This window comes from Meriones unguiculatus, chromosome 18 (genome assembly GCF_030254825.1).
Source record: "Meriones unguiculatus strain TT.TT164.6M chromosome 18, Bangor_MerUng_6.1, whole genome shotgun sequence".
Classification (NCBI taxonomy): domain Eukaryota; kingdom Metazoa; phylum Chordata; class Mammalia; order Rodentia; family Muridae; genus Meriones; species Meriones unguiculatus.
The window spans coordinates 17189960-17200159 of NC_083365.1; the positions used below are offsets into that span (position 1 = coordinate 17189960).

Consider the following 10200-nt stretch of genomic DNA (forward strand, 5'->3'; position numbering starts at 1 on the left):
GAGAGAGGAGCTGAAGCAGAGACTGTGAAGGAGAGCTGCTTACTGTCTTGCTTTGTACAGCTTCCTCATCTACTTTTCTTTTACATCTCAGGGCCACAAGCCCATGTATGGTACTGCACACAGTGGACTGGGCCTTCCTAGCTCAATTGTTAATAATAATAAAAAAGTCCCATAGATGTACCTACAAACCACTTTATGAAGTTGGCTTCTCAGTTGAGGTTTCTGTCTTCCCAGGCAAAGCTGTGTGTGTAAAGTTGAAAAAACAAAACAAAAAACAAAACACCACAACTGACTTATCAACCTGACATGATCTCATGGTAACATCCCAATACAAAACACAGTACAACTTTTGACATTCTATAGCCTTTAATGGTTTTAACACTAGTCCAAGATCTCTTTAAAATCCAGTCTCTGTGGGATCCAGGTAAATAAAAAATAAATTTAATAATTTCTTGTTCCAATAGGAAAGAACCAGGACACAGTTCCAATCAGATCAAAGCAAAACCATAATCCAACAGTGTAAACAGCACAGTGTCCAATGTCTGGGGCTCATTCGTAAACTTGTGAATTCTAAAGGGCTTGGACAGTTCCATTTATCTGACTCTGTCATGTGTAGCATACATAGGTTTTCTCGTGGGCTCTGGCCGGCTTCACTTTACAGCTGATGTTGTCCTTAGTTGTCATCCCAGTCTTAGCATCTTCAATATTTTGGAGTCTTCACTGAGGCAGAGGCTACACCTTCACCAACGGCCTCCTAGTCATTCTTCAGGGACTCCCACTCTGCCAAAAAGGGCCAAGCCTCAGCTTCTCCCCTGACCCTTACGATCCTGCTTGCTTTACTGCAACCAAAGCTGCACCTTTACCAATTGTGTCTCCTATCCTCAAACAGTGCCAACCTTCAGCTGTCACACCAAAAATCAGTACCACATCAGAGACTGTTAAATATCGTTAACAGTTATCGTTCAGCTGCCAGCCCAAAGTACAGCTTTGCACCCCTACTACCGGGCTATAGCTTCTGTGTGATGAACTGGAAAAAAACACTTCTCAGAAGATTTCACCTCAATAATGTCTGTCTCTTCTTCATCAGGTGATTTCTCAGCCTCAGGGAACGCGCATCAATTGTCCCAGTAAAGCAAAGGTCTCACTTCAATGGTGCTGGACACACAGTTGAATTTTCAGGCACAGCTGACCAGAACCACAGATTCTCAAGATCATAGGATGAAGTCGAAGTTTCTGGGTTTTTTTTTTTTTTTTTTCTGAAGGCTCAGATGTTTCATGTGATGTTTTGCTAGAAGCTGTCTTGTGAGAGGGCACGTGATGTCTTGCTGTGAGCTGTCTCATGTGAGGGGCTTGACTTTGGCTGGCAGAAAACCTTCGTGGCTGGACTCAGAGGAGAGGAGACATGTAGAGGCCCATGCACACTGAGACAATGTTATTTGGATCGACATTTCTGTGCTGGTCTTTGTGCTTCGACCCTTGACTTCGAAGAGGGAAGTGTTCCAGAGGACTTTTCGGTGCCATCCAAGTGAGTCTTGCAGTTTCCGTTGACTCATCCCAACCTGCTGAACTGTGCTGATTTATGTTACTGTCTGGTGTTCACCTTTGGACTTGACTGCTGGTATCTGGACAACAAAGAGTAGACTCATCCCAAGGAACTGCTTTTAAAAAGGTCTATAACGCTCCCCCCCCCCCCGCCAATAACCTTCTTTTCTCCTATACCTCTGGTCAGTGGGTGGAAGGGAGGTAGAAGCATTGAAGAATCCTAAATAAAGGAGGTTTGGTGAGAAATGTAAGCCTACAATAGGGATTGTGGGATCCAAAAGAAACTCAGGACAAATGGTCATTGGTGGTGCTTACTAGCATACCAGTGCCCATGCTGGCCTTGGCTCACTCAGTATTTGTGGCTCTTCTCAGCTCTTCTCTCTGCGCCCCCTACTTTAAACCTCTCTAGCTCTTAAGCTTCCCTTCCTCAGCTTCTTATTTTTATATTACCCTGCCATTTGCCACCTCCCCCCTTTCTTGGTCTCTTTCACCCTCACTCTCTTCTTCTCTTCTCCCTTTCTCTCCATCTCTCTTCTCATGGCCAGATTCAGTCTACTGGTCATAGTTAGTCCACTACTTCCTTTCCGTGCTCTGGATTTTCCCAGATGCCCATGGCTGTCCTCTCCTCATATCTACGATAAAAACCTTCTCCTCAACCATTCCTTGGAGTGGTCATGTTCTCACTTTATAAACCTGGTCCTGAAATCCCCACTTTGTACAGGAATGGCCCTGATAGTTTTTGAGGGACTTTTAAAACTTCTCTCTGAAACTTTATCAGCTAGGCCTTCGTTGTCATCATTTTCTTGGAATTAACTTCCAAGTTCCCACAGAACAGCTCATTAAGATTTCCCAGCCAACAGGAAACAACCTAAGAACCTGCCACAGAGAGCCTCTGAGAAGCTCTGCCCTGCAGACTATCAAAGCAGATGCTGAGACTTATGGCCAACTGTTGGGCAGAGTGCATCGAATCTCATGTAAGAAGTGAGAAATAGTAAGAGCTGGAAAGGACGGGAACCCCACAAGGAGAGCAACAGAACCAGAAAATTTGAACACAGGGAACGTCCCAGAGACTCATACTCCAACCAAGGACTATTCATGAAGATAACCTAGAACCCCAGCACAGATAAAGCACATGACAGTTCAGTGTCCAAGTGGGTTACATAGTGATGGGAAGAGGGATTGCCTCTGACATAATCTGATTGCCCTGCTCTTTGATCACCTCCCCATGAAGGGGGAGCAGACCACAGAAGATGACAATGCAGCCACTCCTGATGTGATCTGATAGACTAAGATCAAAAGGAAGGAGAAGAGGACCTCCCCTATCAGTGGACTTGGGGAGGAGCATTTGGGAAGAGGGGGAAGGGAGGGTGGGACCGGGAGGGAAGGGGGGAGGGGCTTATGGGGGATACAAAGTGAATAAAGTGTGATTAATAAAAAATTTAAAAAATTTACTATAAAAAAAAAGATTTCCCAGCCCAAGAGTGCAGGGAATCTTATGAAAGAAAGAGGAGACAGGAAGACCTGGAGGGGACAGGTACTCCACAAGGAGAGCAACAGAACCAAAAAATCTGGGCCTGGGGTCTTCGCAAAGACTGATATTTCAGCTAAGGGCCATGAATGGAAATAACCTAGACCCTTTGCTCAGATGTAGCCCATGAAAGCTCAGCATCCAAGTGGGTTCCCTAGTAAGGGGAGCAAGGACTGTATCTGACATGAACTCGGGGGCTGGCTCTTTGATGACCTTCCCTGGTAAGGAACAGCCTTACCATGCCACAGAGGAAGACAATGCAGCCAGTCCTGATGAGACCTGATAGACTAGGGTCAGATGGAAGGGGAGGAGGACCTCCCCTATCAGTGGACTGTGGGAGGGGCAGGAAAGGAGAAGAGGGAGGAAGGGTGGGATTGGGAGGGAATAAAGGCGGAGGCTACAGATGTGATACAAAGTGAATAAATTGTAATAATAAAAAAAAATTAATTAAAAAAAAGATTTTAAACCATAATTAAAAAAAAGATTTCCCAGCCCCGAGTTTTGTGAAGCAGCATAATCATATTCTTTGCAGTAATACCCCACTTTTCTGATACCAATTTCTGTCTTTGTTTTCTGTTGCTGTGACAAAACACTCATAAAAGCAGCTTGGGCAGAAAAGGGTTCATTTTATCTTATACTTTATAGTCCTTTGTTGAGACCAGTCAAAGTAGGAGCTCAAGTTGGGGGTCAGGAGGCTGGACTTGAAAAAGAGATCACAGAAGAAGAGAGGAATGCTGCTTACTAGCACACTCTCTTTGGCTTGTTCAGCTGCATTTCTTACACAGCTCAGGTCTACCTGCCCAGGTATGGGGCGATCAACAATGACCTTGTCACTCTCGTGTCAGTCAGTAATCAAGAGAATGTCCCATAGACAGGTCAACAAAGTAGTCTGATAGCTGTAATTCCTCATTGGAGGTTCTCTCTCCTCAGGTGACTCAAGTTTGGGAGTCAAGTTGAGAAAAACTAACCAGCACAATGTCTGTAGTAAATCATCCCTCTAATGAACTTCAACTATATGTAGGAATTATAAATTCATTTTTCAAATTGATGAATGTACTCTCCCACATTGTTTTGTTTTGTTTTGTTTGTTTGTTTGTTTGTTTTATCAGTTTCCTTAAATTGCTCTCTAGCTCCTGTGTAATGCTGATGATAACATTTTATTTTAGGGAAAATTTTTATTTGGTAATTCCGTTTAACAGAAACATCTAAGCCCAGAGTAACCAAACACACTATCATAATTCATCAAGCCTCTGCCTACTTTGAGCACTATCGCATCAGAGGAATTGTCTACAGAGAAATGCCTTGTGAAAAACAAGAACGGATTTCTGTGTATGTAGCTTGATATCATTTCTACCCACCTCCTAATTTAAAAAAAAAATTGTAGCTTTAGAAAACAAAGTGTCAAAGATGAATAACTAATGGTAGAATATTTAAATCACCTCAGTAAAACCATTACAAAGAAACTGGGGACAATATTTTGATTGATTTGGCACAACAAATAAACTGCACTGATAAGTTTCTAAATTGCTACTCTTATGTTCTTCAGCGATTGTGTAGTGTAAATCATTTGTCAATCAAGCACTCGATATACTGTGGTACGCTCCAACAAGGATAGGCCAGATATGATAATTAGGAGAGAGTCTGATCATTACGTGAAAATGAAAACAGGGCTCCTTTCAAGAGCATGGCTATGTGTGGCCATCCGGGTCTTCGTATGATATACTAACTATGACTCCTTCTAAAGCACAGATGTACTAATGAACTCCTGTTTCACTTCCTGTTATGACTTGTTAGATATCTTAAGAAGAGTTACATAGACTCATTCTTCAATTTCTAATCACTGTTTTGGGAACTGAGTAATTCCTCTCTTAAAAGCTCAGAATGGGTAGTGCTTTTTTTTTTTTTTTCTTATTCAGGCAATAATGGGTAGACTTCAAGGGGGAAATAAAAAGCTCTCATTCACTACTGAAAAGCAAGAGAGTCAAAGCAAATATTTAAAAGCCAACAGGGGTTGTGATCTCTGGGTTATAGAATATTTTTATGGCAAACAAATGAAAAAATGAAAGCAGAAGATCGTTTTCCAGGATTTTCTGTTTGGCCTCTGAAATGCCAGTTCTTACTGGCACAGACTCATCTGGATGCAAAACCATATGTTTAGCAACCTCACCCCTCCACATCTGGATGTTTTCCATGTCAGGAGTGGCATCGGTGAACACAAAGCAAGACAGCCATTGCTTAAAGGAACATGAGGGTTGAGGCCCCTTTCGGTCAGTTTGTGGTTTGTTTGGGATCAACCCTGATCTACAGTGGGATGTTGCACACAGCTCCTGCTGAACTGCCATTCTGAGCACTGAGATCATGCAGGAACTGAGTTCTTTTACACAACTGACGACACTCATTTACCTTCCTGAACCACCTTTGACTAATCAGATTCTTTCCTTGTCCTTATTGTCACCCTCATTCATGCTTCCTTTTAGATAGAGGAGAAACAGAATTGTCCTTCCAACTTATCCATATAACTAACATCAAAGACTCACAGTTACGGGTTTAAAAAAAAATTCCAGTTATGCCCTGAAAGTGGGACAAATCATTATGTCAATAAAATCAGTTGGCACGAAAAAGCCAGACCCATGAAACCAGGAAATTTGGCAGAATGCAAGACTTTTGCTGGCAGCAGAATTGCGCCTCCTTTTCTGTCTGTCACCTACTAACACAACTGGACACATACACAGTGGTTAATAGAGCCAGAGATGTGAATAGTAAAGTTGTGGCCACAGTCACTTAGGGCCAATGTAATCAGCAGGGCTGGACGCATCTGTGTTCTGGACAGGAAACACTTCCTTCCTTCCTGTGCAAACCTTCACATAGATACACCAACTTGGCAGCCCCTTGGACTTTCCTAACATAACCTTTCCTCTCAGGGACAACCTAGAAAGGAAAGAGAACACTTGAACTATTTGAAGACATCCATATTTGAATACTGTTTTCTAGATATTCGGGAGAAAGGGCTTGATCTGCAGTAACGCATCTTCTCAAGGAAAGCACGAGCCTTCTGCAAAGAAACCTCTCCTTCTGCAAGGGGACACTGCAGGCCTCTCTGACTGCTCAGCCAGCGGCTTGCGGCAGATCCTTCTGAATTGTGGAGACAGGCCGTGTTGGTCCAAAGTGTTCTGTTGGCACGAGCCTTGAAATCCCAGTTCAAAGGTAACATCTGCAATTCCTGTTATGAGTTTGTAGATAAGGAATTATTCAGTGCTCAAGACTGAGTTGATGTGATATTGTTAAAGGACCAGAAATCCAACTCCCATCGGTTATGCAGAACCTGGCTAGGGTCTATAATATCCCATGTGAGTCTTTCTATCATATGTGTGTCTAAATTCCTACTAGGAGAAAGTTAGGTGCTTGGGAGGTTAATTAACAACGGCTGCTTAGAATAAGATTTCATTCATTATTGCTACAGTGAAGTAATTTTAACCTTGCAAAGGTACAGAGTAGCTGTCTCTCTGACTGCTAGAGAAATGCCATGTTGCCTTGGCCTCTGACATCATAACCATGTCCCCGTCATATCATTCTCTACTAGGAATGGCTCCTAAAAACTGTGAATCTAGTTGTCAGACAGGACAAGGACCTTGAACTTTGCAAGGACATAAAAGTAGACTCTTGTAATCATAGAATTATTTGAAGACCCCATGGTAAATTTCTAATAACCAAAAAACCAGTTTGACGCTTGTGCTTGAAAACATTCCTGAGTCTTTTTCCAAGTGGGTTCATTACTTTCCCTTAAAGGGCAGCATGGCATTGGCAACAAATGCCTGTAAGCTGTGCATCCAAGAGAAAAGTGGACAGAAGATGGTCCCCTCGTGCCATGCTTTTCCATGCCAGATGAAATGCTTCTGCACACCATGGCCAGAAAGCCAGCTGTGTGACAGGAGGATGGGGTGAGGAGCCAGGGTCAGCCAAGCTGCCAACTGGACATGAGGGAATGCTCCTCTGCCATGCCATGTGGCAGTCTGATGACCAGGAAGAGTGGCTGGTGCTGAGCTGGGACAGAAAGGGCTTTGAAATTTTGATCTTCGTATTATGTAACAGATTCCTGGCTGCATTCATAAAGCATCAAAGTAAAGACTCAGATTCTTCTCTTCTGAAAGACAAGGAGTCTATGCATGAATTGTAAAAAAAAAAAAAAAAAAAAATCTGAGAACAACCAGTTTGAACTCCTCAGAGAGCTGAACTCCTCGGAGAGTTCAGTTTGTGTGTGCGTGCAGTGCGCACACGTGAGTGTGTCTCGTTGCCATTGACCCTGAGTGAAAACACTCTGTAAGCGACCCTGTCTGCTGCCTCTGAGAGATTTAGAGAACAAAGATGGCGTAAGAGGCGGCTCCTCCTCTTCCCAAAGTGTGTTCCAGGCTGACTGGCGATACCCCACGGGGCTCCGGTGAATGTTGTCCTCACTCCTCTGCTGAGCTCCGATGGGATAACTGTGGTGACTAACTGAAGTTCTCTGCAGAGCGGTGTTTAAGTGGGGACACAATGGGAGCTGAGCCGGAGCGGTGTCCAGTGTGTATGCCTGCTCACAGGAGAGTCAGCCTCGAGGCCTGGCCAGGGTGAGGGTCCACAGTTAAGACAGCCACGCCTGAAGCTTCGTAAGCTCTTTCGGTGCCTGGGCCACGGAGGGGTGGAGGGTCATGGAGGGCGGTGGCTTCTGCCGGTCTACATTTATTTTTAAAACAAGTCAGTAAATACCATTTTTGAGCAGTTGGAAGTTTGCTCAAGAATGGGAGGCAAGGACAAAGTTCCCACTCACTCTGCCCCTTCCTCCTCCTCCCCTCTACACCTTGAATGAGTGTGGTACATTTTTTACAAACTGACAAACTGACAGGTCATTAATTAGCATTTCTAGCTCATGCGAGGGCTCACTCTTCGTGTTGCACATTCAATTGATTTTGACAAATGTATTATGACAAGTGTTCAGCACTCATTGTCACACAGGACAATGGCATTGTCCTGAAAGTACCCCTCACTTGCCCCATCTCTCCTCTCTCTCCTCTCCACTAGCTCTTTCCTCTCCACTTGTCTTTCCTCTGTCTCTCTAGCATTACCACTTTCAGAATGTCCTTTAGCCAGAATCGTGTATAATTTAGCTTTTCAGATTGCATTACTTCATTTACTAATACGTAAGTTTCGTCTGTGCCTTGTTAGCTCATTTTCATTTTCAACGCCAAAGGAGGCTGCGCTGGGTCATTTATTCATTAAATGCAGGTGGACATCTTGGCTGCTGCTTCCAAGTTTTAAAACTATGTTTAAAGATGCTGAAAACATTCATGAGAAGTTTTCGATGTTTTTTTTTTTTGTACCAATCCATAAAACCCTGTAGGTCATGGGAAAAGATAAGTCAGCTAAACACACACCCCAGACACACACCCCAGACACAATACATCGCTGTGCGGTAGTAGTGGCCTCATTAGTATTGGCTAAGTAAGCGACCGAACTAGCAACCAATCTGGTGCATGATAGAATGGACAGAACCTTGTTCTTTCAAGTTCATTTGCTGAAACGCCAGCTTCCAAAGTGGATGGATTGGCGCTTATTCTACTTTATAGTGTTATTAAATGAGGTCATGGCGGGGGGTGTGATTCTGATAGATGTGTCCTGACAGGAAAAGTCACCAGTGATCTCTCTACCTAACAATACGCAACACAGGAAGATTCCCCACCAGTAATTAACTCTTGTACCTTGGATTACTGGCCTTCAGAATTGTGAGAAAGTTTTCTGTCTTTCAAGCGCCCAAGCTTGTGTTTCTTCTGTTATAGCAGCCTGAGTAGACACATAATATGGAGTCTGTTTCCCCACAGCGTTGTTGGTGAGGATGGCTGTCAGGGAAGCCACATATCCGAGACAACGCCAACGGGAGTCCAAAAGACAGGAGCCCCTTCATCCCTGGCTTAGACGTAGCTTCACTGGGCAGACAGGAGGTGTGGAAAGGGGTTCTTCTAAAGCATCTTAACCACTTCCGTGAAATACATTCCCAGTCAGGGACTTTCTCAGGTCAAAGCACACGCTCAACTTGAATGCAATGCCATGTTGCTGGGTCTACCTGCTCGTGTTCCCTCTCCCCCCCACCACCATCCCCTAAAATATCTGAGCACATTTATCTGTGCTGCTGTTGTCACTAGAAACCACAAATCCTATCAACTCCATAAGCAAAACACATCTGACAGCTTTTTAAGTTGGTATTTAGTTGGTAATTATTGGGGCAGGATATTTTTATTTCTTCTGTGACTTATCAATTCAAATATTTTATTTCTCTTAAAGTATTTATTTCTCTTACTATTTTGATGGAATAGTAAGGAATCTTTATACACTGAAGAGGCTGGTCCTCCACTCAACTGGTAATTTCCACCATAAATCTTAGGTGGTTTGGGTGTGATATCTGCTGGCATTTTATGTTACCACAATTAATAGATCTATTTGTTTACCTTTCTGCCTTCCACACTGTGTTCTGAAATTCTTACAGGGAGGATTAACATGCATTTCTCTGTATTTGCCTTCATTGCTTTGTTTTGAATTTTGCAATTAAATCCTTAATTATCCTGGAAATACCCTGTAAAAAAGTAAACAATGTGACTATTCTAGTTGCATTTAAAAAAAACAAGATAGCTACTCCGAGAGCCATTTCTCCCCGTCCAAGTACTAACCAGTCCCAAATCTGCTCAGCTTCCAAGAACAGAGGATGTCAGGGGCCATCAGAATGGTGTGGACTCTGAGTGCTAATGCTCTCTGACATCTGGAAATGATCGTGCTGAATCTGAAGGTCTCTTCCCGGTAGTTGACAGCGGACACTAAGAGAAAAGGAGGTTGGAAGAGAGGGAGGAAATAAAACGGGAACTGGAAGGAAATTTTATTTTATTTCAAAAGCCAAGTAGAAAACTCAAGTGAGAGTCAAAAGCAAGTTGTGCCGGACGTTCTGTGGAGCTTCAGTCCAGAGACTGAAAACTCCCGGGGAAAACCACACACCTCTCATCTGCCCTTTCTGAAACAGTCCCAGTGCAGCCTAAACATCTAGGAGCCCAAATTATGTTGAAGGTCAGGAATGACAGGGAGCAGCAAGGATCTTGGAGAACTTGGACCTC

At 43.5% G+C, this 10200-nt stretch overlaps 1 long non-coding RNA gene across 1 annotated transcript; it reads right to left on the reverse strand.

Annotated features, from left to right (window-relative positions):
- Positions 1-347: 347 nt before the first annotated feature.
- LOC132648919 (uncharacterized) lies at positions 348-9905 on the reverse strand. Its single transcript, XR_009587305.1, has 3 exons — positions 9766-9905; positions 9547-9671; positions 348-1622 (listed from the first exon to the last, which is right to left on the reverse strand). It is a non-coding gene; the product is annotated as an uncharacterized LOC132648919 (long non-coding RNA).
- Positions 9906-10200: the final 295 nt, after the last annotated feature.